Raw genomic sequence first — 26,706 nt, forward strand, 5'->3', positions numbered from 1 at the left:
CGGAAGTTATCGGATTCGGCGCTGGCCGTGCTATTCTAAACTTTATGTAACAATGGTCAGAGAAAGAGTGTTCAATGGAGACCCTCCAATCCTAAACCTTGACAGTGAAACAAAACACGAAACATGCGTAAGCTGTTTAAACCAGTGTTGCTAAAAAAATAATAGCTAAAAAATCACCCTTTATATGGCAGCATTATCTAAATCTGAACCGATTTCTATTAAATTCACCAGTAATATTAAGAGCCATAATGATATTTCTCAAATCGGATGAACATATCATGGGAGCTATATCTAAATCTGAATCGATTTCGAGAAAACTTCTTAGATATCGGTGTAGTCGTCGAGGAAAGCGTTGTAGAAAATTTTGGCAAGACCCAAGACACCACCCAAAATCAAAAGTGGACCGATTAGGACAATATGGGTATCAAATGAAAAGTATGCAGGAGTAGGCAACGAATCTAGTATACAAATTCATGTCGAAATATAGGGTGTCAATCCACCCCCAAAAAAACTTTCAAAATGGCTACATTAGCCAATCACGGGACTCGGTTTGTTTGTTCCGTATAAACTGAAAAACGGCAGAACCAATTTTCTCGAAATTTTCACATATGGTGTAGGTAGGTCTAGAAGGAAACATAGGCTGTATAATTTGTCGATATCGGATGGGGGACGGACCCTCCCCCTTATGCCAAAAACACCACCCAAAATCAAAAGTGGACCGATTAGGACAATATGGGTATCAAATGAAAAGTATGCAGGAGTAGGCAACGAATCTAGTATACAAATTCATGTCGAAGTATAGGGAGTCACTCCACCCCCAAAAAAAAACTTCCAAAATGGCTACATTAGCCAATCACGGGTATATGGGACTCGGTTTGTTTGTTCCATATAAACTGAAAAACGGCAGAACCGATTTTCTCGAAATTTTCACATATGGTGTAGGTAGGTCTCGAAGGAAACACAGGCTATATAATTTTTCTATATCGGACGGGGAACGGACCCTCCCCCTTATGCCAAAAACACAACCCAAAATCTAAAGTGGACCGATCGGGACAATATAGGTATCAAATGAAAGGTATTGGAGAGTAGAATACGAAAATTGTATTAAAATTTGATTCAAAGTACCCATCGGACCGCCCTCACCCCAAACAGACACATTGGACGTTCATTTCAATATGGGGTTCAAATGAAAGGTATTCGGGAGTAGATTTCGAATCTGGCATGGAAAATCAGTCGAAGTACAGGTGGTCATTATGGGACTCAAATGAAAAGAATTAGTCAGTAGATTACAAATATGGCATAAAACATTGGGTCCAAGTAATGGGAGGTCGCCCACTTCCAAAAAAAAACCCCAAATGGGTATATAAGCCAACCATGGTTATATGGGACTCAAATGGAAGGTATTTAGGAGTAGATTACGGATATGACATTAACATTTACGTTCAAGTCTAGGTGGCGCTTTTCCTCCTAAAGATACGTCAAATGGGTTATTTGACCCACTGTGACCATATGGGACTCAGTGAAAGATATTTAAAAGTAGAAAACGAATTTGATATACAATTTTGGAGCCAAGTGTTTTGGGGTACGACCTAAAGCACCCCCTAAACTGAACTTCATTTCCATTGGGAATAAGGAACGAATTTGATATCTATTTTCAATGCAAAGTGCCGGTGTTCGCCCCAGCCTGAAAACACCCTACAAACGGTTCATATTTACCGGTCATAGCAATATGGGGCTCAAATTAAAGTGATTTGGAAGTCCATATTTGAGTCGAAATGTCTGAAGTGCCATCCCTCCCCTAAAAAGCCCTTCTTATTACCCTAATTTTTATAAAGCACCAGGAATCGAGCAAGGGCAAACTTCTCACACATCAATGAGTGCTTTCCGATTCAAGTTTAAACGATAAGAGACCTTGTTTTATAGCGGAGTCCGAACGGCGTCCGCAGTGCGACACCTCTTTGGGGAAAATTTTTTTAATGACCATGCGTGGCATTGTACCTCGCAAATGTCGCCAACCACCGCTATATCCAAGTCTAAACCGATTTTTTCCATTTTCAATAGGCTTCGTCTCCTTAATACGATCGGACGAAAATCACGACCTGTAGTTTGTACATAAATTAACATTACTTTTGCGACAGATAGACGGGCAGACAGTCGAACATAGCTAAATCGATTCAGAAAGAGTTTCTGAGTCGATCGGTATACTTATCAATGGGTCTATCTCTCTTCCATCTGGGTGTTACAAGCAAATGCACTAAGTTATAATACCACAGTAGTGGGGTAGGGTATACAAATCATGCTACTAGATTAATAAAATCTTAACACACCCCCGAGCAATGCCCTCCCTAAGCTGTCCTAGTGTGTTGAAGAAATGATCTTGATCAGCATACCTCTTGTAATTTAAACTTGAAAAGAATTTCATTATCAATCTACAGATCTTGAAAATAGGGCCAGCCACCAAGTTACAACAGATTATAAACCACTTTATCAACTCTGTGAGTAAGGAGGTTGCTTTTTGCCTTTCTATGAAGAAAAATTTTCACAAATGCCAGCTATGAAGGAAACACAACAATGATTGAATTTGAAAATTGTTATGCTTTGAACTGATTAAATATTGACCAACGGCAAATACAAAATCACATTCGCACTTAAAATATTTATGAGTTTATCAAACAATTCCAGTTCCAACTGGTTACACAATGCAACAAATCCAGTGCACATGCTGGAGACAGGCATTTGTGGACACATGTTCGCTGCCTCATGGCGAACATTATGTGAACTTTGTGGACCTAATTATAGTTTTGCCTTAACACACAAACGTTTAAAACGGCGGCGGGCGGGGCGGGGCGGGGCAAGTGTTCGGAGTGATAGGCCTAGTGTGTTTGATGGTGGGTGGCATAGTAAATGCGATCACCACTTACTTGTTGAGTTCTAGGTTTCTCAAGGAATGTGTATTGTGGTGTGTGCTCTGCTGTACAAACATACGCATGGCCAACGATCACCCACCCAGCAATCATCCATCATCATACTTATTCAGCCATCGAGGAAAAGCTTTGGAAAAAATTGCGACGCAATATAAATGAGTCGTCGTCGTCGTCGCTGCCTTCATCCCCCAGCATTGATAAAAACAATAGAAAATATGAACGGCAAAGACGATTAGGAAAATATTGAATCGGAAAACAATAAAGAACTCACACTACACCACAGCTGAGTGGTGAGTGGACACGAACACGGACTGTTCAATACAAATTTTGATAAAAATTTGAATGCTCGCGTCTATTTAGTTAGGGGCGCACGAGCCATGTTATTAATAGAACTAAAAATACAGGGGTCGATCGACCTATGGCTCCATCGTACGCATACAAAGTAATGTTTAGATACTTTTATCAGTAGCATGCAGATAGATGGGTGAGACCAGCAAAACTTGTGATGATGATAATCATTGAATTTGTTGTTGTTCTTAATCTTAATTATGTGCGTAATTTTGCTTGAAATATTTTCATTTATAGTCTCTAGAGCAAAACTTGTGGTGATGGTAATCAATTGGATTTTTTAAGTATTTTTTTTTTGTTCTTAATCTTAAATATGTGCGTAATTTTGCTTGAAATATTTTTCCTTTATAGTCTCCATATTTTAGGTCATGGTACACACACATTAGAATAATAATAACAACAATGTTGGAATTTATTTACACTGTGCGATTATAACTTTAGTGAATGGCAGTAATATGAAATTACACTGAGAAAAATTGCCATTGGGGGGAGAAGTGGGGTTGTGTGAAGTGAAAAGTAGATTTCTATAAATTTTTCGAAGCACAGTGGTATAAAATAGAAAAAACTAGATTAAAACAAGTAGAAAGGCATTAAGTTCGGCCGCCCGAACTTTGGATAACCACCACCTCGGGTATATATGTAAACCCCATTTCGTCACAATCCAGCACGGACAGTGAGTGATCTTATATATATGTCACTATTCAATTTTGTAGAAAAATTCACTGTTTCAAATTTCAGCGAAATCGGGTAATAAATAAAGCTTTTATAAGCTTCAGTCCCCTTATCGGCAGATCGGTCTATATGGCAGCTATTTCTAAATATTGTCCGATTAGTACCATATTAAGGTCAAATGTTGGGAGGTCTTAACCTACTCACTGCTTCAAATTTCAACGAAATCGGGTAATAAATAAAGCTTTTATTGGCTTCAGACCCTTTATCGGTAGATCGGTCTATATGGTCCGATCAGAACCATATTAAGGTCAGATGTCAGGTGGCTTAAAATAACCCACTGTTGCAAGTTTCAGCGAAATCGGGTAATAAATAAAGCTTTTATGGCCTTCAGAACCTTTATCGGGAGATCGGTTTATATGGCAGCTATATCTAAATATAGTCCGATCCGAACCATATTAACGTCAGATATCGGAAGGCTTAAAACTACCCACTGTTTTAAATTTCAGCGAAATCAGATAATAAATAAAGCTTTTATGGGCTTTAGATCCTTAATCGGTAGATCGTTCTATATGGCAGCTATATCTATATACGAACAGATTTAACCCATATTAAGGCCAGAAGTCGAGAGGCTTAAAATAATCCACTGTTGCAAGTTTCAGCGAAATCGGAGAATAAATAAAGCTTTTATGGGCTTCAGATCCTTAATCGGGAGATCGGTCTATATGGCAGCTATATCTATATACGGACCGATCTAACCCATATTTAGGTCAGATGTCGGGAGGCTTAAAATGACCCATTGTTGCAAGTTTCAGCGAAATCGGATAATAAGTAAAGCTGTTATGGTCTTTAGACCCTTTATCGGGAGATCGGTCTATATGGTAGCTATATCTAAATATAGTCCGATCTGAACCATATTTGGGTCAGTTGTCGGTAAGCCTAATACAACTCACTATTTCAAATTTCAGCAAATTCGAATGAAAAATTTAATTTTCATGGGCATTAGACCCTTTATCGGAAAATCGGTCTATATAGCAGCTGTATCCAAATTTTGTCCGATTTGGCCCGTTCAAGAACTTAACCAGCGTGCATCAAAAAGACGTATCTGTACCAAATTTCAGATCAATATCTCAATTTTTGAAGGCTGTAGAGTGATTACAACAGGCGGACGGACAGACGGACAGACACAGGGACATCGTTAAATCGTCTTAGAATTTTAAGACGATCCGATATATATATACTTTGTAGGGTCGGAAATTAATATTTCGATGTGTTGCAAACGGAATGACTAAATGAATATACCCCCTATCCTACGGTGGTGTGTATAATATGCCGTGTGAGATTGGGTAAAGATATCTCTTTGAAATTTGGAATGGTTAGAGCAGAGATGTTAGCGAGATCGTGTGCCCTAGGTTGTCCGGGCGCTTTTTGACAGGCCCCTAAAGTTGCTCACCACGATTTTTCGAAATTTTTTTGGGGCTGCTAAATCTTCGTTTCTCATCAGATTTTTAAAATTTAAAAACACAAAAATTTTCTTCCCGAATTTTTTTTTTCGCAAAAATTTACAAAATACTCTTTTGGGTTACAAATATTGGTAGCTGCAATATTTGTTTCACCACAATCTGGCCGAAAGTGCAATGAGTATTAGTGTGGATGTTGCCAGTGGCGTTTACCAGACGGGCAATGTCGATGCAAGTGCCATGTGATTTGCTTGCTGATGATGGTGGTGGAGTCCCGGAACCGAATGTAAGGTCAGACGCCTCAGATGGGGATTTCGCTCGTTTTATATTTGAGCCTCAGGCCGTTTCGACCAACAAGTATCCCACGATATTTAGGGTTTCACTTCAGGGCTTTCAAGTCCTTGACACTACCGCCTGAGGTAGTGCTAGGGGGAAGTTTTCGACATTCTTTCGGAAGCTCTACGAACGACAGCGAAGTAGACTGACGAAAATCGTAATCGTCAAAGTAAAAACTATTCTAAAACAAATGTAAGGATTTCCAGCAGGAATGAAAGCTACCCACCGTAGCGCAGAGGTTAGCATGTCCGCCTATGACGCTGAACACCTGGGTTCGAATCCTGGCGAAACCATCAAACCAGCGGTGGTTTGCCCCTTATAATGCTGGCAACATTTGTGAGGTACTATGCCACGTAAAACTTCTCTCCTAAGAGATGTCGCACTGCGGCATGCCGTTCGGCCTCGGCTATTTAAAGGAGACCCCTTATCATTGAGCTTAAACTGGAATCGGACTGCACTCATTGATATGTGAGAAGTTTGCCCCTGTTCCTTAGTGGAATGTTCATGGGCAAATTTTGCAATATGCAATTACCCAGTAGCAACTCTCTGCTTGAGAGTAGAGCATGTTTGCTCAAAGTGTAAAATTAACTTCGAAGACAACATGGATCACGATTTTGATGGGCACACTAACACTGTAAAAGACCAAACTATATTTGTGTGAGTATCATTAAACATCATTTCATTGAAATAGCTTTGACATAGAGTCAGCCGAACGAATGTCCATGAATTTTTTAACACGTACGTGTGCTGAGGAAATTGCCGCGATGGGCTACCAGAAATGAGTTGAGGACCAACCCAAGCAAGACGGAGCTGATGCTCTTCACGCTTAGATACAAGATACCGGAGTTCAGACTCCCGACCTTGGGCGGAATCACACTGCGGATGTCCAAGGAGGCGAAGTACATTGGCATAGTCCTCGATCCAAATCTGTCCCGGAAGAGGAATACCGAGTGAAGAATCCGTAAGGCACAGTGCGCATTTTACTCCTGCAGGAGGATATTCGGTAGGAAGTGTGGGGGGTAACATCCAAATTGATTTATTGGATGTATACGGCCATCGTGAGACCAGTACTGACCTATGGAGCACTGGTATGGTGGAATATCGTGGAGAAGAGGACACGTACGAGGGAGTTCGAGAAGGTCCAGAGACTGCGTCAAAGTCACAGGGGCACTGAAAACCGCACCGCAGGCAGGCCTGGAAGCAATGCTGGATATGCAAGCCATTCAGGCCTATATTCGGAACTGCGCCGGCAATGTGTTTAGGCTGAGGGAACTCGTCATGCTGAAGGAAGTTGTGGCCACCGTTCGATTCTGACTATTATGGATTCGGAGGATAGACTGAGGAGATACTTCGACTACCTGGCACCAGTGCCGACCAAATTCTCGATTCGTTTTCCTAGGTGGGATGAATGGAGAGTTAATGCTGTACTTGAGGAGGATGAGACCTTGATCTACACCGATGGCTCCAAGATGGAGTCAGGGCCTGGATTGGGGGTCTACTCTGACGCACTCGATATCTGTATGAGAGTACAGCCTGCAGAGGTCTGTGCCATTACAGTAGCCTTCTGGTAAGGAATTTACCGCCCTCAAAACTCAGGATATATGTGGGCAGTATAGTGGCCCTCAAGGCCTTGGCATAGAGGATGGTGAGGTCAAGATACTTGGCGGATTGTATAAAATCCCTGGATATGCTTCGGGTCCAGGATGTGACGCTGACATGGTCTCCTGGACATGAGGGGGTGGACGAATACGCCAGGAGGGGTTCGTCTGCGCCGAGCAAACCAGCCTCCGGTAGACCAGCTCCCGGGCTTGGCTGGCCATTCAGTAGAGGGGATGGTCAGAGTGGCGTCGGTGGCAAGATAGCACTCGGTGGCCGGACCGCAAAGGCGCTCTGGCCTGCCATCGACCCGAGGAGGACGAGGGAGTTGCTGGCGTTCGAGCTCATGGCGGCTCGCATGGGAATGACTTCTGTGGAAGAGACTATCGAGCACTTGCTGTGTTCATGTCTGGGTCTGCAGGGCGTAGGCCTACCTTACACGGCAGCCATTTCTTCTGCGATCTTGATGAACTTGCGAACGTACCTCTAGTAGGTCTCCTGATATTTGTTAACGGAACAGAATGGTGTCATAAGCTGCGGCGTAGGTACATCCGTGCTTACGTGGGGATGGGCGTTCTTCATCCCGCTCGGGTTCTCCATTCCTCCTGCTTTCATTTTATTCGATTATATTATTATCCGAGGTCTCACATCTTCTTTCCCTTCCTTTTTTTTCTAAAGTACCACAATGGGCCAAACTGGCTTCCGAGTGTACTCACCTTTGGTGGGCAACCCACTAAACCTAAACTAACCTACGTATGCTTTGTGTTCGTTTTTCCTATGCCCGCGAGCAATATTTTATTTGCGGATGTGTATACTGCCCATCTACGGTCTAAAATCTTAATCGGTATCCCGGTTTTAAGCGACAAAACTAAATTTTTGGTTCCATATTAATAAAATTTCTCATTTTGATATTAAATACCGGCAGTTCGTTTTTGATTTTAGACCCATAATTTCTTCAGAAAAACTTCTTAAAATTTGCCATATTATTTTCTAATTTGACAACCGACAAAAATTGTCCCACTCGTCCTCATTTATTAACTGATTCTCTCGAAATTTAGCAGGAGGGTTTTTCTTGTTGCTCTTAATATACTAGTGAATTTCATGGAAATCAGTTCAAATTTAGATATAGCTGCCGAATTTCATAGCTCCCGATTTTCACTTCTAGAGCCACTGCAAAAACATTTATCGACCAACCTGTCAACATTTTTCGCAGCGCTTTCCTTGATCGAAATCGGTTCAGATTTAGATATAGCTCCCATATATGTGTTCGTCAGATTTTGGATAATTTGCAATAATGTTGCCATTTGTCAACCGTAGTTATTAAAGTTTGAACATATTTGCTCGAAATTTAATACGGATTGTTTAATAACCCACCTCAAAAGATCCGGCGAGGTCGATCAAAATTGATTCAGAATAAGATATAGCTCCCAATTTATGCTTATATGGTAGGTGTAGGGTACCACCGCCCGACTTTTGCCTTTCCTCGCTGGATACTTTTCATTTTCATGATCGATAGTTTTCCAGCTCTACTCTAAAGGGCGCAATTCTTATACGAATTTGCTGAAATGGTGGACAATTTATTCTACGACATAGCTTCATACACTTATAGGGAGAGCAATTCTCATCCTATTTGGGTTATGAGTTTTGTATGTAGACCTTTTACAATATTATTATTTCTTGTATATATAAAAGAAATATTTTTTTTTCCAGTGTATGATAATCAATCCTATCTCTTCACTTTGTTTAGAGCGAGGTTTAATCATTATTGTTTACATATATTTATATATATATACTCCATAAATGTGTCATAAAGAATGCTGCTGTTTACATATTTCAAATGAAATCGCACGACATTTACAAGAAAACAAACACGAGATCTTAGTTTTCAATGCTGAGAACTAAGCAATACATTTGCTCTCATGATCAATACAATTCAATCATTGACGTTTTTATAGATGGGCGCACTTTTGAATTTCCCAATTGGCTACAATTTACATTTTAACACACAAAGAGTTATATGACAAAAAGAAGTGAAAAAATTGCTACATTTCAGCACATAATTCCTAATAGCCCATGTATATAGATAACCTTTTCTATGGTTGTTGGTGCTTTTTTGAAAATAGTTGTTAACATTATCTTTACTTAGCATTAGTATTCGATAAGGCCTAAAACGTAAAAAACCAACAAACTTAAAAAACCACCTAGGCAGGAGGCTTGCGTTGTACTCATATCTTTTTTTGGCAAACATAAATGTATACCCGGAAACTCTTACTACATCAAATTTTTTTTTTGCCAAAATCCCATTGCTTATATTTCATAAAAAAATGCTATCAATGCTTATCTTATCACCTAACCTCAACCTTATTTTAAACATTTCAAAGGTTACAATCATGACGTTCGTATGTTTGAGTACACTAGTTTGCCATCAAATAAATAGTTGCCTGAAACTTTCTGTATATGTCTTCATTGCAATGATTACCTAAGGATATGTTGAAAAGAGGAGGTGGATATAAAACCGCCTATGCCACTACGGACATAAACCAAAGCTAGCCCATTGTGGGCGCAATTCTTATCCGATTTGGCACACATATACTTCTACTGTGGTCTCCAACATTCAATTCAATTACGAAAGCAGTTCCTTTCTTTTATCCTTTGTTTATCTAAAAAGAGATACCGGGAAAGAACTCGACAAATGCGATCCATGGTGGAGGGTATATAAGATTTGGCCCGGCCGAACTTAGCACGCTTTAACTTGTTATCCTTTTCACAGTTATCCATCCAAAGTAATGGGATTCTAACAAGAATTCACAGCCTAGTTTTCGGATCACAAATAACTCCTCTATGGAAATGCTGTTTCCCTACCTGTATAGTGCAACAATATTTTACTTACCTAAATATTAAGTATGGTACAACGGTTAGCTGAAGGCCTCTTTTACGACATCCTTAAAATGTTAAACTGCTATTACTAAATCCCTGTCTTCTAAAAGAGGTAGTTGTGAACAATTTATTGCATCCACTCTAAAGTTTGAATGACCTGATGACTACCAGTATTGTGCATTGGGTTGGCAATAAAACCGCAAAATTCCTTTGAAATTGCATTGGATTTATGAAGGTGGTTTTGTTTTAAGAAATAGTTAAGTTCAATATGTGATCCCATAATCTTTTCTCGTATCTACCTCTACTAAACTACCTACATTTACGATGTGACACTTGACTCTAATATAATTTTCAGTTAACAGGTTTATTCTTTAACTGTATAAAGCCCTTGGGAGAAATTGATATAACATTACTGTTAGAGTTACAAGTATACACAATTGTGTCACCCTGTTGCCTGAGGCACATTTGTCTGTAATCTTGTTGATAGTCTTGTTTGGTGTCACTTTAGAGCTCATGTTCTATTAGAGCTAATTTTATTTTGTTAAATATTTGCATTATATTTTATAAAGATTTGTTGTACATATGAGCGAGTTCTTGGGCAAAGTTATATGGATGTGTAAACTTTACATTTATCTCTTCTTATCTGAATCAGAGACCTACTCTCCGGCAATGAGTGTTTTGAGTAACAGCAGTTTAACAAAAATCAGTAAGGAAAGGCAAAGTCGGGCAATACCGGCTATATAATACCCTACACCTACCCTATAAATACAATGTGGGAACTATATATAATTCTGAACCATTTTTGATGGACCTCGGTGGATGATTTCCAATGGGTTATTAAAATTCCCCTATCAAATTTCGATCAAAGCCAATATGTTCAAGATGTAATAACTACAGTTGCAAAAGACAACAAATTACCCAAAATCTGATGAACATATATAAGGGAGCTGCATCTAAATCGATTTTGACCAAACTTCTTAGATATTGTGGTAGTCATCGAGAAAAGCGTTGTGCACAATATTGGCAAGATTGGTCAATAAATGCGCTAGCTGTGGCTGTAGAAGTGAAAATCGGACAGCTATATCTAGATCTGAACCAATTTCTATGAAATTCACCAGTAACATTAAGAGTCATAAGAAAATCCTTCCTGCCAAATTTCGAGAGAATCGGTTAACAAAAGACACTTTATTGTAATATTTCTCAAAATCGGACGAACATATATATGGGAGCTACATCTAAATCCTACCCGATTTCGACCAAACTTAATGGATATTGTGAAAGTCGTCGAGGACAGCGTTGTACAAAAATTTGGGAAGATTGGTCTATAAATGCGCTTGCAGTGGCTCTAGGAGTGAAAATCGGGCGATATATATATGAGAGCTATATCTTAACCTGAACCGATTTCCATGAAATTCACCAGGAATGTCGAGAGTTATAAAAAAATCCTTCCTGTTAAATTTCTAGAGAATCGGTTAACATTTATTGCATTATTACTGAAAATCGGACGAACATAACAGTCGGTTCAGATTTGTGAGCTATATCCAAATCTGAACCGATTTTTTCCAATTTCAATAGGTTTTGTCTCTAGGCCGAAAAACATGTCTGTACCAAATTTAAAACGATCGGATAATAACTGTGACCTGTACTATGCACGCAAATTAACATGGACAGAGGGACAGACAGACGGACGGACAGACAGACGGACATAGCTAAATCGAATCAGAAAGTGATTCTGCATCGATCGGTATACTTATCAATGGGTCTATCTCTCTTCCTTTTGGGTGTTACAAACAAATGCACCAAATTGTAATACCCTGTACCACAGTAGTGGTGTAAGGTATAAAAATATTTTTATGTATTTACCCACCCACTTAAGTCAACAGTCAGTTAGTGATATTTTTAGTCTTAAGAATTCGTTGAACTTCAAGTGATTGTAGTACCCTTTATTACGAACTCTAGAGTTTTGAAATGCAAAATGAGGTTAAATTAAGTAATTTGAATTAGTTTTTTTTTTGTCTCTAATCTTAAATATTCGATTTAGATATTAAAACTATGATCTAAAGTGCAACCAATGAAAAAATTTTCTCAAGAATATGCCATTAAATAATTCGAGGCAACGTCGCTCATATCAATAAGTAACACCGCATGTAGTATTGAAAATCTGATATCAATAACACTGAGAATATAAGATGTTATTCTGATTATCTTGTCAGGATGAGGAATTGTCTCTGCAGTAATCCCAGTAGCTTTTAAAAGATTTAGAATTCTAAGAAAAAGTTTCGGAAATTCCTTAGTTGCATGAAGCTTGATTGGAGGGAATCGTCTGACGTTTCGGAGATATGCGATATGTTTGCAGACTTTTTCCAAAGTAGTTGTACCAAATTGTCTTCCAGTTCCAAATATGCTTATGACATTAATAAGTTGAATTATTTTCAACGGATTATTCTTACTGAGGATGAGGTGCGAATATTCTTCAATCTTGTACCTACGAGTTATATAGGCCACTTACGGCCATATTCAATGATTCATTATCTTCAGGATATTTTCCTCATTCCTGGAGGTCAAGTTGTATAATTCCTTTGAATAAAAATGGTAGCAGGTCTATTGCTGCTTGTTCTTTACTTGAATGATCTTCCATCAAGTTATTCAGTCTTCAAGGATTTTAATGTTCGCAGATGATGTGAAGCTGTTTTGTAATTTGGATTCTCCAGATCGGTCACTATGCTTGCAGAGCGATCTGCACTCTCTAGTGGACTGTTGCAGTGTTAATGGCATGACGCTTAATCTTAAAAAGTGCAAGAAGTTATCTCTTTTCAGGGTTAGACCTATTCTAAGTGACTATTATATAGGTTCTGATAAATTGGATAACGTAGACTCCTTTACTAATCTTGGTGTTATTTTGGATGGTAGATTACGTTTTAAATTGCACATTGACTAGTGCATCAATAATGCAAAGTCGTTGTTGGGTTCTATAAAACGTTGGTGCAAGGAGCTTGATGATCCTTATATGACCAAGCGTTTGTTTACAATCTTAGTTCGGCCTACATTGGAATACGGTTGTGTGATTTGGAACCCATTCTACAAGTGCTACTCAGATAGGATTGTATCAGTCCAGGTACAATTTCTTCTTTTTGCTCTTAGTGGCTTACCATGGAATTCAGCTGAATTTCTTCTCCGCTTGAGAGAGAACCGCTTGAAACTAGTTGACTTACCAACGCTCGAAAGGAGGCGCTTGATTCTTAGGGCCGTAGTTATTGTGAAATTATTACGTGATCAGATTGATTCCCAATTCTTAACTGGCAAATTAAATTTTAATATTCCTCTCCATTACATACCTGTTAGACTACGTTTAGTAAGATCTAATTACGAATTAAACAATCCGTTTCGGTCTTTGTGTGATGTATATAACAACTAAATGAAGGCCACCGTAGCGCACAGGTTAGCATGTCCGCCTATGACGCTGAAGGCCCGTGTTCAAATCCTGGCGCGACCTTCATAGAATTTTCAGCGGTGGTTATCCCCTCCTAATGCCGGCGACACTTGTGAGGTACTATGCCATGTAAAAACTCCTCCTCAGAAGAGGAGTCCGTTCGGACTCGGCTATGTGTCTTGAGATGGATGAGGAGGACTTAGTTTGTTCGTGTTCAAGTCCACAGTTACAAAGGTTTTAGGGAGTTGGTTTTCTCCCGTCTTTGTTGTCTTGCAAATGTATCCCTGAGATATATCTTTAAATGCCTGGACAAAAAGGAATATTTCCGCTATGAAATGCGATGAGATCCTATATGCGTTCATGTGTTCATAGATATTCAGGAACATTTATTTGCACGCCCTGAGTAGTCAGGTGGACATGAAGCTCATAGGCGCTTGTTCTCTACTCTCTTCTTTTATGTCCCCTCTAGGTCTTATTAAGGAACTCATACCTTTTCTACAATGGATCATATTGGCCACCGAGTGAACTCAGTTTTATATTGGGATTTCCATTCAACCAAAATCTTAGCCACAAAAACACTTATTGAATTAAAAAGATCTCTACCTGATACACACTACCTTCTTGATATGCCCAGTATTGCTTCTTAAGATTACTCCCCATGGACCACTCCTCAATCATAGTATGATTATGCTGAAGGCTTTAGATTGTGTAATCCTCAATTTGATGCACAGACCCATAGACCACTCCTCAACCACAGTATGATTATGCTGAGGATTTCATTATCATTTTGATAAACAAATTAACCATTCCTTGGATCCGGCTGAACAGCGGATGCATTTTTTATAAAACGTCCACCAGACTACAACACTATAATGCATTAAATTAATGCATTGAAAGCATAATACAGTTTAATCACCCAAGAAGAACCAAATATCTATATACAATGCACAGGAGGCCACCGTAGCGCAGAGGTTAGCATGTCCGCCTATGACGCTGAACGCTTGGGTTCGAATCCATCAGAAAAAAATGTTCAACGGTGGTTTTCCCCTCCTAATGCTGGCAACATTTGTGAGGTACTGTGCCATGTAAAACTTCTCTCCAAAAAGGTGTCGCACTGCGGCACGTCGTTCGGACTCGGCTATAAAAAAGGAGGCGCCTTATCATTGAGCTTAAAACTTGAATCGGACTGCACTTATTGATACGTGAGAAGTTTGCTCCTGTTCCTTAGTGGAATGTTCATTGGAAAACTTCGTATTTGTATGCACAGATGCATAGTACAAGATACAAGTTACGTAAAACAAAAATTTTAAGGTACTAAAATTGAGCCAAAATCGAATACCTTAATATACTGATCATCTTGATTAGTAACATAGCTTGCAAAAATTAACAAGTAAAAGCGTGCTAAGTTCGGCCGGGCCGAATCTTATATACCCTCCACCATGGATCACATTTGTCGAGTTCTTTTCCCGGCATCTCTTCTTAGGCAAAAGAAAGGATATAAGAAAAGATTTGCTCTGCTATTAGAGCGATATCAAGATATGGTCCGGTTTGGACCACAATTATATATTGGAGACCTGTGTAAAATGTCAGCCAATAAGAATTGCGCTCTTTGTGAGCTCAAAAATAAAATAGAGAGATCGATTTATATGGGAGCTGTATCGGGCTATGGACCGATTCATGAAAGAATCCGTCGTACAAAATTTCAGGCAAATCGGATAATAATTGCGACCTCTAGAGGCTCAAGAAGTCAAGTCCGCAGATCTGTTTATATGACAGCTATATCAGGTTATGAACCGATTTGAACCATATTTGGCACAGTTGTTGGATATCATAACAAAATACTACGTGCCAAAATTCATTCAAATTGGATAAGAATTGCGCCCTCTAGAGGCTCAAGAAGTCAAGACCCAAGATCGGTTTATATGACAGCTATATAAGGTTATGGACCGATTTGAACCATACTTGGCACAGTTGTTGGATATCGTAACAAAACACGTCGTGCAAAATTTCATTCAAATCGGATAAGAATTGCGTACTCTAGAGGCTCAAGAAGTCAAGACCCCAGATCGGTTTATATGGCAGCTATATCATGTTATGGACCGATTTGAACCATACTTGGCACTGTTGTTGGATATCGTAACAAAACACGTCGTGCAAAATTTCATTCAAATCGGATAAGAATTGCGCACTCTAGAGGCTCAAGAAGTCAAGACCCCAGATCGGTTTATATGACAGCTATATAAGGTTATGAACTGATTTGAACCATACTTGGCACAGTTGTTGGATATCGTAACAAAACACGTCGTGCAAAATTTCATTCAAATCGGATAAGAATTGCGCACTCTTGAGGCTCAAGAAGTCAAGACCCAAGATCGGTTTATATGGCAGCTATATCAAAAAATGGACCGATATGGCCCATTTACAATACTAACCGACCTACACTAATGAGAAGTATTTGTGCAAAATTTCAAGCGGCTAAGTTTACTCCTTCGGAAGATAGCGTGCTTTCGACAGACAGACGGACGGACAGACGGACGGACATGGATAGATCGACATAAAATCACCATCTTATGTTGTTGTAATGTTGATTTCCTGACCCACTCATTTCTATCCAACTTGTTTCCATCTGACTTACATATGCATCATATTTTATAGTAACTATAAATTGAAGAATAATCTCCACTTCTTTAAACAAAACCTTGCAAAGAAATTTGTCATTTACTTATTCTGAACAAAGAAGATCTGTAGTTGTTGTTAGGCGCAGAACAGCTGTTCATCTATGAACTTGCCAGCAACGTTTTATTTATGACATTTGCCACTGTTTTTGACGTCTTTACTGTCATTAAAAATGTAAACATTGTGCTTGTTGTAAAACATCCGACGTAACTTAGAAGATTATATGTAAATGTAAATAAGCACATGTGAAAGTAAACTTTGCGAAATCTGTCACGCTACTATAATTTGGTATGTACACAACTCTCAGTTGAAGCACGGGAATGCGAAAATAAAATTCCCTTACGATTATATGCAAAACATTTACAGCTTTTCGGAACACACAAAATTGGTATACAAAAAATTGGCCGAAAATGTGCCCAGATTTTGAAATAAATCTCTGCTTATCAGAACTGGGAAACTATCGATAATCGCAACATTCGATATTTCTAATAACAAATATCGACAGAATCACCACTATCGTTACTTTCCCATCACATATATTTCAAGCGAAAATGAGTAGTAACAAGTTAAAATGCCGGGCCGAACTTTGGATACCCACCACCTCGAGTATATATGTAAACCACCTTTCGTCAAAATTCCGATGAAAAATGCATACAATATGCTCCAATTTGGACCAAAAACTTATGAGTGCAAGTCATTGTTCGATTGTGTATAACAAAATATTGATCTTTTAAGGCAAAATCGGACAATAAATGCGCCTTTTATGGGCGCAAAACCTTAAATTGAGGAATCGGTCTATATGGCAGCAATATCCAAATCTGGACCGATCTGGGCCAAATGGAAGAAGTATGTCGAAGGGCCTAACACAACTCACTGTTCCAAATTTCAGCAAAATCGGATAATAAATGTAGCTTTTATGGGCCTAAAACCCTAAATCGGCGGATCGATCTTTATGGCAGTTATATCCAAATCTGGACCCATCTGAGCCAAATTGAAGAAGTATGTCGAAGGGCCTGACACAACTCACTGTCCCAAATTTCAACAAAATCGGATAATAAATGTAATTTTTTGTGGGCTTAACACCCTTAATCGGCGGATCGGTCTATATGGGGGCTATATCAAGATATAGTTCAATATGGGCCATCTTCGAACTTAACCTGCTTATGGACAAAAAAAATCTGTGCAAAATTTCAGCACAATATCTCTATTTTTAAGACTGTAACGTGATTTCAACAGACTGATGGTGGTTTATCCCCTCCTAATGCTGGCGGTGGTTATCCCCTCCTAATGCTGGCGGTGGTTATCCCCTCCAAATCCCCATGTAAAAACTATTAAAATTGGTTCAGAATTAGATATAGCTTCCACTTTGTACTTATAGGGTAGGTATAGAGTAATGTCAAGCCAGCAGCGCCCAACTTTTGCATTTCCTTGCTGGTTTTCTTCTTTATTTGGCTGCAATTTATACAACAGGCTCTATAGTTTTGACCCCTAAAAGCCCAAATATTTGTCAGATGACTTCCAACACTCACTCACAAGTATGGGTCATTTAGGTCGAAAAATAGATAAACCAATCAAAGACTTGTTGGCCTACTAGGCCCTAATCAAACTGATCCGGCAATTTGACCAAAAAACCACATTGATTGGTCAAATTGTTTTCTGCAAAGTAATCCATATAAATCCACCAGTAAGGAAGGGTAAAAGACGGGCGGTGCCAACTGTATAATACCCTACACCTACCCTATAAGTTCACTGTAGAAGCTATATCCAATTCTGAACCATTTTGTATGGAACTCGGCGAGCAAAAATATGTTCAAACTGTAATAACTACGGTTGACAAATGACAACATTATTGGAAATTACCCAAAATATGACGAACATATATATGGGAGCTATAACTAATACTGAACCGATTTCCATGAAATTCACCAGTAATGTCGAGAGTTAGAAAATCCATTAATGTTGAGAGTTAGAAAATCATTAGAAAATCCTCCCTGCCAAATTTCGAGAGAATTGGGTAACAAATGACCATTTTATTGCGTTATTACTGTAAATCGGACGAACACATATTTGGGAGCTATATCCAAATCTGAACCGATTTCCATGAAATTCACCTGTAATGTCGGAAGTCATAAGAAAATTCTTCCTGCCAAATTTCGAGAAAATTGGTTATCAAATGCTATATCCAAATCTGAACCGAATTTTTTCCAATTTTAATAGGCTTTGTCTCTAGGCCGAAAAACACGCCCATACCAAATATTAAGACGATCGGATAAAAATTGCGATCTGTAGTTTGTACACAAATTAACATGGACAGACAGACAGACAGACGGACATAGTTAAATCGAATCAGAAAGTGATTCTGAGTCGATCGGTATACTTATCAATGAGCTTATCTCTCTTCCTTTTGGGTGTTACAAACTAATTCACTAAGTTATAATACCCTGTACCACAGTAGTGGTGTAGGGTATAACTAAGTTCATTTACGTTAATTTTCATCAGTACCCATATTGGAGATTTTCTTGGTTCGTACCGATCAATGACTTTTTTACGGTTTTGTAACAATTTTATAACCGAAAATCCGGGTCAACAGCTTTTTATACCCACCACCGAAGGATGGGGGTATATTCATTTTGCCATTCCGTTTGCAACACATCAAAATATCCATTTCCGACCCTATAAAGTGTATATATTCTTGATCAGCGTAAAAATCTAAGACGATCTGGACATGTCCGTCCGCCTGTCTGTTGAAATCACGCTACAGTCTCCAGAAATAGAGATATTGAGCTGAAACTTTGCACAGATTCTTTTTTTGTCCATAAGCAGGTTAAGTTCGACGATGGGCTATATCGGACTATATCTTGATAGGCCCCATACAGACCGATCCGCCAATTTAAGGTCTTAGGCCAATAAAAGCCACATTTTTATCCGATTTTGCTGAAATTTGGGGCAGTGAGTTGTGTTAGGCCCTTCGACATCCTTCGTCAATTCGGCCCAGATCGGTCCAGATTTGGATATAGCTGCCATATAGACCGATCCTCCGATTTAGGGTCTTAGGCTCATAAAAGCCACATTTATTATCCGATTTTGCTGAAATTTGGGACAATAAGTTGTGTTAGACCCTTCGACATTTCTCGTCAATTCTGCCCAGATCGGTCCAGATTTGGATATAGCTGCCATATAGACCGATCCGCCGATTTAGGGTCTTAGGCTAATAAAAGCCACATTTTTATCCGATTTTGTGAAATTTGGGACAGTGAGTTGTGTTAGGTCCTTCGACATCCTTTGTCAATTCGGCCCAGATCGGTCCAGATTTGGATATAGCTGCCATATAGACCGATCCTCCGATTTAGGGTCTTAGGCCCATAAAAGCCACATTTATTATCCGATTTTGCTGAAATTTGGGACAATGAGTTGTGTTAGGCCCTTCGACAGCCTTCGTCAATTTGGCCCAGATCGGTTCAAATTTAGATATAGCTGCCATATAGACCGATTCTCCGATTTATGGCCTTAGGCCCATAAAAAGTGCATTTATTGTCCGATGTCGCCGTAATTTGGAGCAGTGGGTAAAGTTAAGCCCCTTCACATACTTCTGCATTATGGGACAGATTTGAATATAGCTGCCATATAGACCGATCTCTCGGTTTTAGGTTTTGCGGCAACACAAAGCGCATTTATTGTCCGATGCAGCCGCAATTTGGGACAGTGAGTTATGTTAGGCCCTTCGACATCCTTCGTCAATTTCACTCAGATCGGTCCAGATTTGGATATAGCTGCCATATAGACCGATCTCTCGGTTTAATGTTTTAGGCCCATAAAAGGCCCATTTATTGTCCGATGTTGCCGAAATTTGGGACAGAGAGTTAAGTTAAGCCCCTACACATATTTCTGCAATTTGGTCTAGATCGATCAAGATTTGCATATAGCTGCCATATAGACCGATCTCTCGATTTAAGGATTTGGGGCCATAAAGGCGCATTTATAATCCGATTTAACTGAAATTTAACACATTCACTTATATTAGGCTTTTCGACATCTATATTGTATATGGTTCAAATCGGGTTTTTCAGATATAGCTACTAAAAAGACCGATATTTTGTTACAATGACACGCACTTATTAGTATTTGGTCCTAATCAGAACATATTTCGATATAACTGCTATGGGACATAAGGTATGCAATATTCACCGTATTTTGATGAGAGGTGGTTTACATATATACCCGAGGTGGTGGGTATCCTAAGTCCGGCCCGGCCGAACTTATCGCCTTTTTATTTGTTTCATTTTCAATTTACATGTTCCATTAGTAATGAAGATACTACTTTATGTATCTATTTTATTAATATATGAGATGTACTACAAAATTATTATTTTAACCAACAACAGAGACCACAACAATTTCTCTTTGTTGCCTACTTTATTTTTATAAAAACACAGTATGTATCAGCTTATTCAAATAAACAAAATCGAAATAGACCAGACCAAAGTAAACAGATGTCCTTTTTCCAAAAATAAAAAAGGCGTACCAAAAAAATGTATTGTTATTAATACGATATTTGTTTGCCCAAGGAAATGATGAAGCCTTTGCGAGCAAAAGAAGGGTTGGTCTTTTTTGATATCCGCTTTTTATCATGATCTAATGTTTATCTTGCCATCCATATGATGTCAATTAGACATAAACAAAACCCCCCGATGAGAGCGTGAAATGTAAACACACCACATGTAGTCGCCTATTGAATGAAGCAAGCATAAACAGAAAACTATCCAAACTTCTTTAGATATGTATGTGTATTCACCAGTACAGATACATATGTATATTTTTATTTCTACAAGCCGTAAATAATTCAAAGGTCAAAAAACTCGTCACTAGCCAATATACGATATTCTGGATTCTGGTATTTATTGTAGTATTACATCATACTGTAACTTTAGAGTTGTTTTTTTTTTATACTGTACGCAATTTGTCAATATTTTGTGAGCCTAATGTCAACATTGAGAATCATATTTAGTTATAAGTTGAAACATTTTTTTGTATATAAATTGGTAATTGCTATAGAAGACTTTGAAAGTTTGTTAAGAGAACTGACTGCAATTATTTATCTGTAGATTTCAAACACATTTTATATTCTATAAAATCCATAGCAAGTAATCTGACTGCACTTGGTTTATATCAAATCTATGCCATTCAACTTTTTCCAAGTATGCCTTCTAGTAGCTCATTTTAAAAATTCCAATTCACGCTCATTCCAAAAAATCTGTATTGTGAGGGCGTTGAAGTTACTAACACTTCGACGTCCTCACAGGTTCTGCATAAATTGTTTCCTCAAGTCTCTTTCCATACTATTTTTATACCCTTCACCATAGGATGGGGGTATACTAATTCCATCATTCTGTTCGTAACACCTCGAATTATGCGTCTGAGCCCCCATAAAGTATATATATTCTTGATCGTCATACCATTTTAAGTCGATCTAGCCATGTCCGTCCGTCTGTCTGTCGAAAGCACGTTAACTTTCGAAGGAGTAAAGCTAGCCGCTTGAAATTTTGCACAAATATTTCTTATTAGTGTAGGTCGGTTGGGATTGTAAATGTCCATGTTTTTTAAATAGCTGCCATATAATTCGATCTTGGATCTTGACTTCTTGAGCCACTAGAGGGCGCAATTTATATATTTGATTTGGCTGAAATTTAGCATGAGGTGTTCTCTTATGAATTCTAACAACTATATCAAATATGGTTCAAATCGATCCATAACCTGATATAGCTGCCATATAAACCGATCTTGAATCTTGACTTCTTGAGCCTTCAGAGGGCGTACTTACCATGACCTTCAACATACTTGTCAAATATGGTCCGAATCGGTCTATAGCCTGATACAGCTCACATATAAACGAATCCCTCTATTTTACTTCTTGAGCCCTTAAGAGGCGCATTTCTTACACGAATTGGCTGAAATTTTACACAATCACTTCTACTATGGTATCCAACATTCAATTCAATTATGGTCCGAATCGGATTATAACTTGATATAGCTTTAATATCACAGAAGAAAGAAGAAGGAAAAGAAATATCGGTAAAAGAATGCAATGCAAATGCAATCTATGATGGAGGGTATATAAGATTCGGCCCGACCGAACTTAGCACGCTTTTACTTGTTGTACCCACCACCGAAGGTTGGGGGTATATTCATTTTGTCATTTCATTTGCACAACGAAATATCCATTTCCGACCCTATAAAGTATATATATTCTTGATCAGCGAAAAAATCTAAAACGATCTAGCCATGTCCGTCCGTCTGTCTGTGGAAATCAAGCTACAGTCTTTAAAAATAGAGATATTGAGCTGAAACTTTTCACAAATTCTTTTTGTCCATAAGTAGGTTAAGTTCGAAGATGGGCTATATGGACTACCGATCCGCCGATTTGGGGTCTTAGGCCAATAAAAGCCACATTTATTATCCGATTTTGCTGAAATTTAAGACAGTGAGTTGTGTTAGGCCCTTCGACATTTTTCTGCAATATGGCCCAAATCGCGCCTGATTTCGATATAGTTGCCATATAGACCGATCTCTCGCTTTAAGGTCTTGCACCCATGAAAGGCGCATATATTGTCCGATTTTGCCAAAATTTGGGACAGTGAGTTGTGTTAGGCCAGTAGATATCCAAATATGGACCGATCTGGGCCAAATTGAAGAAGTTGGTCCAGACCGGTTCAGATTTGGATATAGCTGCATATAGACCGATCTCTCGATTTAAGGTCTTGGGCCCATAAAATTCGCATTTATTGTCCGATTTCGCCGAAATTTAGGACAGCGAGTTGTGTTAGGCCCTTTAACATTATTCTTCAAATTTGGCTCAGATCGGTTCAGATTTGGATATAGCTGCCATGTAGACCGATCCCTCGATTTAAAATCTTGACCCCATAAAAGGCACATTTATAATCCGATTTCGCTCAAATTTGACACAGTGACTTATGTTAGGCTTGTCGACATCCGTGTCGTATATGGTTCAGATCGGTCTATATTTGAATATGGCTACCAAAAAGACCAATATTTTGTTCTGCAAAATTGAACATGGACTTGTACTTATTAGACCACTCAATATCCATATTGAATTTGGTCCAAATCGGACCATATTTCGATAAAGCTACTATGGGGGCATTATTTATACATTTTTCTCCGGATTCTGACGAAAGATGATTTATATATACCTATGGTGGTGGGTATCCAAAGTTAACTTAAAGCCTTGTTACAAAAAAAATGTTGAAAGGCATAATTTTATTCTATTATTCGGTCAAACCAGCAAAAATTAAAGATTCTAGGAACCGAACAAGAATGATCGACAGACATGGCAGCTATATCAGGCTATATACTGGTTTGGACCGTATTTGGTACAGTTGTTGGAAGTTGTAACAGAACACCGCATGCAAAATTTCAGCCAATTCCAGTTTGTAAGGACTCAAGAAGTCAAATTGCAAGATCGGTTTTATGGGAGCTATTTCAGGTTATAGAACAATTTGGACAGTACTTGGCACAGTTGTTGAAAGTCATAATAAAACACTACATGCTCAATTTCAGCCAAAATCGGACAAAAATTGCGGCGTCCAGGGGCTCAAGAAGTCAAATCGGGAGAGCGGTTTATATGGGAGCTGTATCTAAATCTGAACCGATATGGCAATCCCCAACGACCTACATTAATATTAAGTATCTGTGCAAAATTTCAAGCGGCTAGCTTTACGCTTTCGACCGTTATCGTGATTTCGACTCTAACTTTCGAAGGTGTAAGGCTAGACTCTTGAAATTTTGCAATACTTCCTATTAGTGTAGGTCGGTTTGGGATTGTAAATGGGCCATATCAGTTCATGCTTTGATACAACTGCCATATAAACCGATCTCGGATCCGGACTTCTTGAGCCTCTAGAGGGTGCAATTCTTATCCGATTTGACTGCCAACAACTGTGCCAAGTATGGATTGAATCAGTTCATAACCTGATATAGCCTCCATATAAACCGATCCTCAGAATTGATTTCTTGAGCCTCTAGAAAGCGCAATTACCATGCGATTTAGCTGAAATTTTGCACATAAAGTATGACTTCCAATGGCTGTGCCAAGTATAAGTCAAATAGATCCATAACCTGATATAGCTCCCATATAAATCGATCGGCCGATTTAACTTCTTGAGCCTCTAAAAGGCGCATTTATTATCCAATTTTGCCGAAATTTTTGCACAAAGACTTCTCCTATGACTTCCAACGTACGTGCCAAGTATGGCACGGTCTACTACTAGATATTGCTCCCATATAAACCGATCGACCGATTTGACTTCTTGAGACTCTAGAAGGCACAATTAACATCCGATTTGGTTGAAATGCCTTCTACTATGGACACCAACATCCGAACCAACTATGACCCGAATCGGCCCAATACCTGATATAGCTCCAATAACATAACAATTCTTATCCATTATCCTTTGTTCGCCTATGAAGAGATACCAGGCAGAGATCTTGGCAAATGCGATCCATGATGGAGGGTATATAAGATTCGGCCCGACCGAACTTAGCACGCTTTTACTTGTTTTTTAAATGGAGACCACCGTAGCGCAGAGATTAGCATGTCCGCCTATGACGCTGAACGCCTGGGTTCGAATCCTGGCGAGTCCATCATAAAATTTTCAGCGGTAGTTATCCGCTCCTAATGCTGGCTACATTTGTGAGTTACTATGCCATGTAAAAACTTCTCCTCAAAAGAAGTGTCCCACTGCGGCACGCCGTTCGGACTCGGCTATAAAAAGGAGGCCCCTTATCATTGAGCTTAAACATGAATCTGACTGCACTCATTGATATGTGAGAAGTTTTCCCCTGTTCCTTAATCGCATGTTCATGGGCAAATTTGCATTTTACTTGTTTTTAAATACTCCATATTTTCAAATCATTGCACACATGGCGCCGAACTCTCTTTGCTGCTTTACTGTTTAACACAGCTGTGATCATATGTTTGCCTAAAGTCCATTATAAACAAAGTTCATCTGGTTCATCTTCCCACTAGAATGTTATAACTGAATATTAGGCGGATTTTTCTTTTACAGCTTAAAAATAATGAAGCATGTATTTCCTTTTACAAATGCCTACACTATGTCTTGTCTTGCAAATAAAACGCATCTATTATCACAATGAACCCAACCGACAGCAGTCAGATAGCTATGCCAACTTCTTCAATGCACTGTTGTATTTTCACGCGCATATTTCCGGTTCCTCTGGGTGGGGTGAATATTTTGCTTTGACCTCTTTTCCGGTGAGAACTAAAGCTAAACTGCGCATTTCGAATTACTGTCTGATCTACTATTCTGTGGAAAAAAATCCTTGTCTCGTTTAACCTCGATTGAAAGAACTTTACATTTTCTATGTAATAAGTGGAATTAGAAGTGATTGGTGAGCAGCAAGACAATGCAAAAATAGGATGATGCAATAATTGAAAATAATTGAATAAGCTGCACATGATCGATGATTGTGATGGGCGCCGTTTGTCAAATAATAATGTTATAACAATTGGACACAATCGTCTGCCCATGTGTCTGTTTCCTAAAACTAAATAAAACATCTGGCATATACAACTTGCTAGCATTTACTTGGTCATGGAGTTTGAGCAGATTGCTCTATAACCGCAAAGATAAAAAAGATCGAAGATCTTTTCTCATTTTCTTTGTTCATAAGATCACACCGTTTCCCTATGCTATGGTAATTGCGCCATATTGGCAATGGTGGTTGAATCATGCCTTTTGTTATTTCCTCCTAACCTACATTCAATGATATTGAAAAAACGCACACTATTCATCATAGAAGGATGAAGATCAAAGTCCAGCTTAAGATAGAACAAATGGCAATGATCCTAAGCAACGACCAGGTAGCAAATAAATTTGCACAACTGTACTCAAGAAGCAGCTATGCTAATAATCCTAAGCCTCACCATAGTCATTATAAACAATTTCCTAGAGACAAGTGCATTTATATGTCTACCTGTTTGTCTAGCAAATATTGTGCGCCTTTAAGTAAGCTGACTTAGAGAGGTGCGCGATAGTGTTTATGGGAGAAGGACACTAAATTGATATGAAGGCGTTAGCATTTTATCATCCCTCAAACCAACAACAAAAGAGGCAGAGAGTGTGCCATTGCTAGGTAAAAACCTCATTACCGTTATTCAAATACAAACAGAGAGTCCCGAACACAGCGGAAGTGTGTGCTGCTGTTCCCGAAGAGCTGAGAAGATGTTTAAGGCACGAGCTAAACTTCCCGCTAAATGAGAAATGTAAACAAACAGTCAAATATCACCCTTATCGCTAAACACATTCGCCCAGCCAGAACATGCGAGGGAGAGAGAGGGAGAGACAGAGCGCGAGAG

General features: G+C 38.9%; 1 protein-coding gene and 1 long non-coding RNA gene across 5 annotated transcripts in view; one reads left to right on the forward strand and one right to left on the reverse strand.

The window, feature by feature from the left end:
- LOC106081128 (protein sprint) overlaps positions 1 to 26,706 on the forward strand; it is an 840,648-nt gene that overhangs the window by 809,981 nt on the left and 3,961 nt on the right. The window lies entirely within an intron of this gene.
- The window catches only part of LOC131997353 (uncharacterized), a 124,009-nt gene that overhangs the window by 89,077 nt on the left and 8,226 nt on the right, over positions 1 to 26,706 (reverse strand). The window lies entirely within an intron of this gene.

Source organism: Stomoxys calcitrans, chromosome 4 (assembly GCF_963082655.1).
Source record: "Stomoxys calcitrans chromosome 4, idStoCalc2.1, whole genome shotgun sequence".
Lineage (NCBI taxonomy): Eukaryota > Metazoa > Arthropoda > Insecta > Diptera > Muscidae > Stomoxys > Stomoxys calcitrans.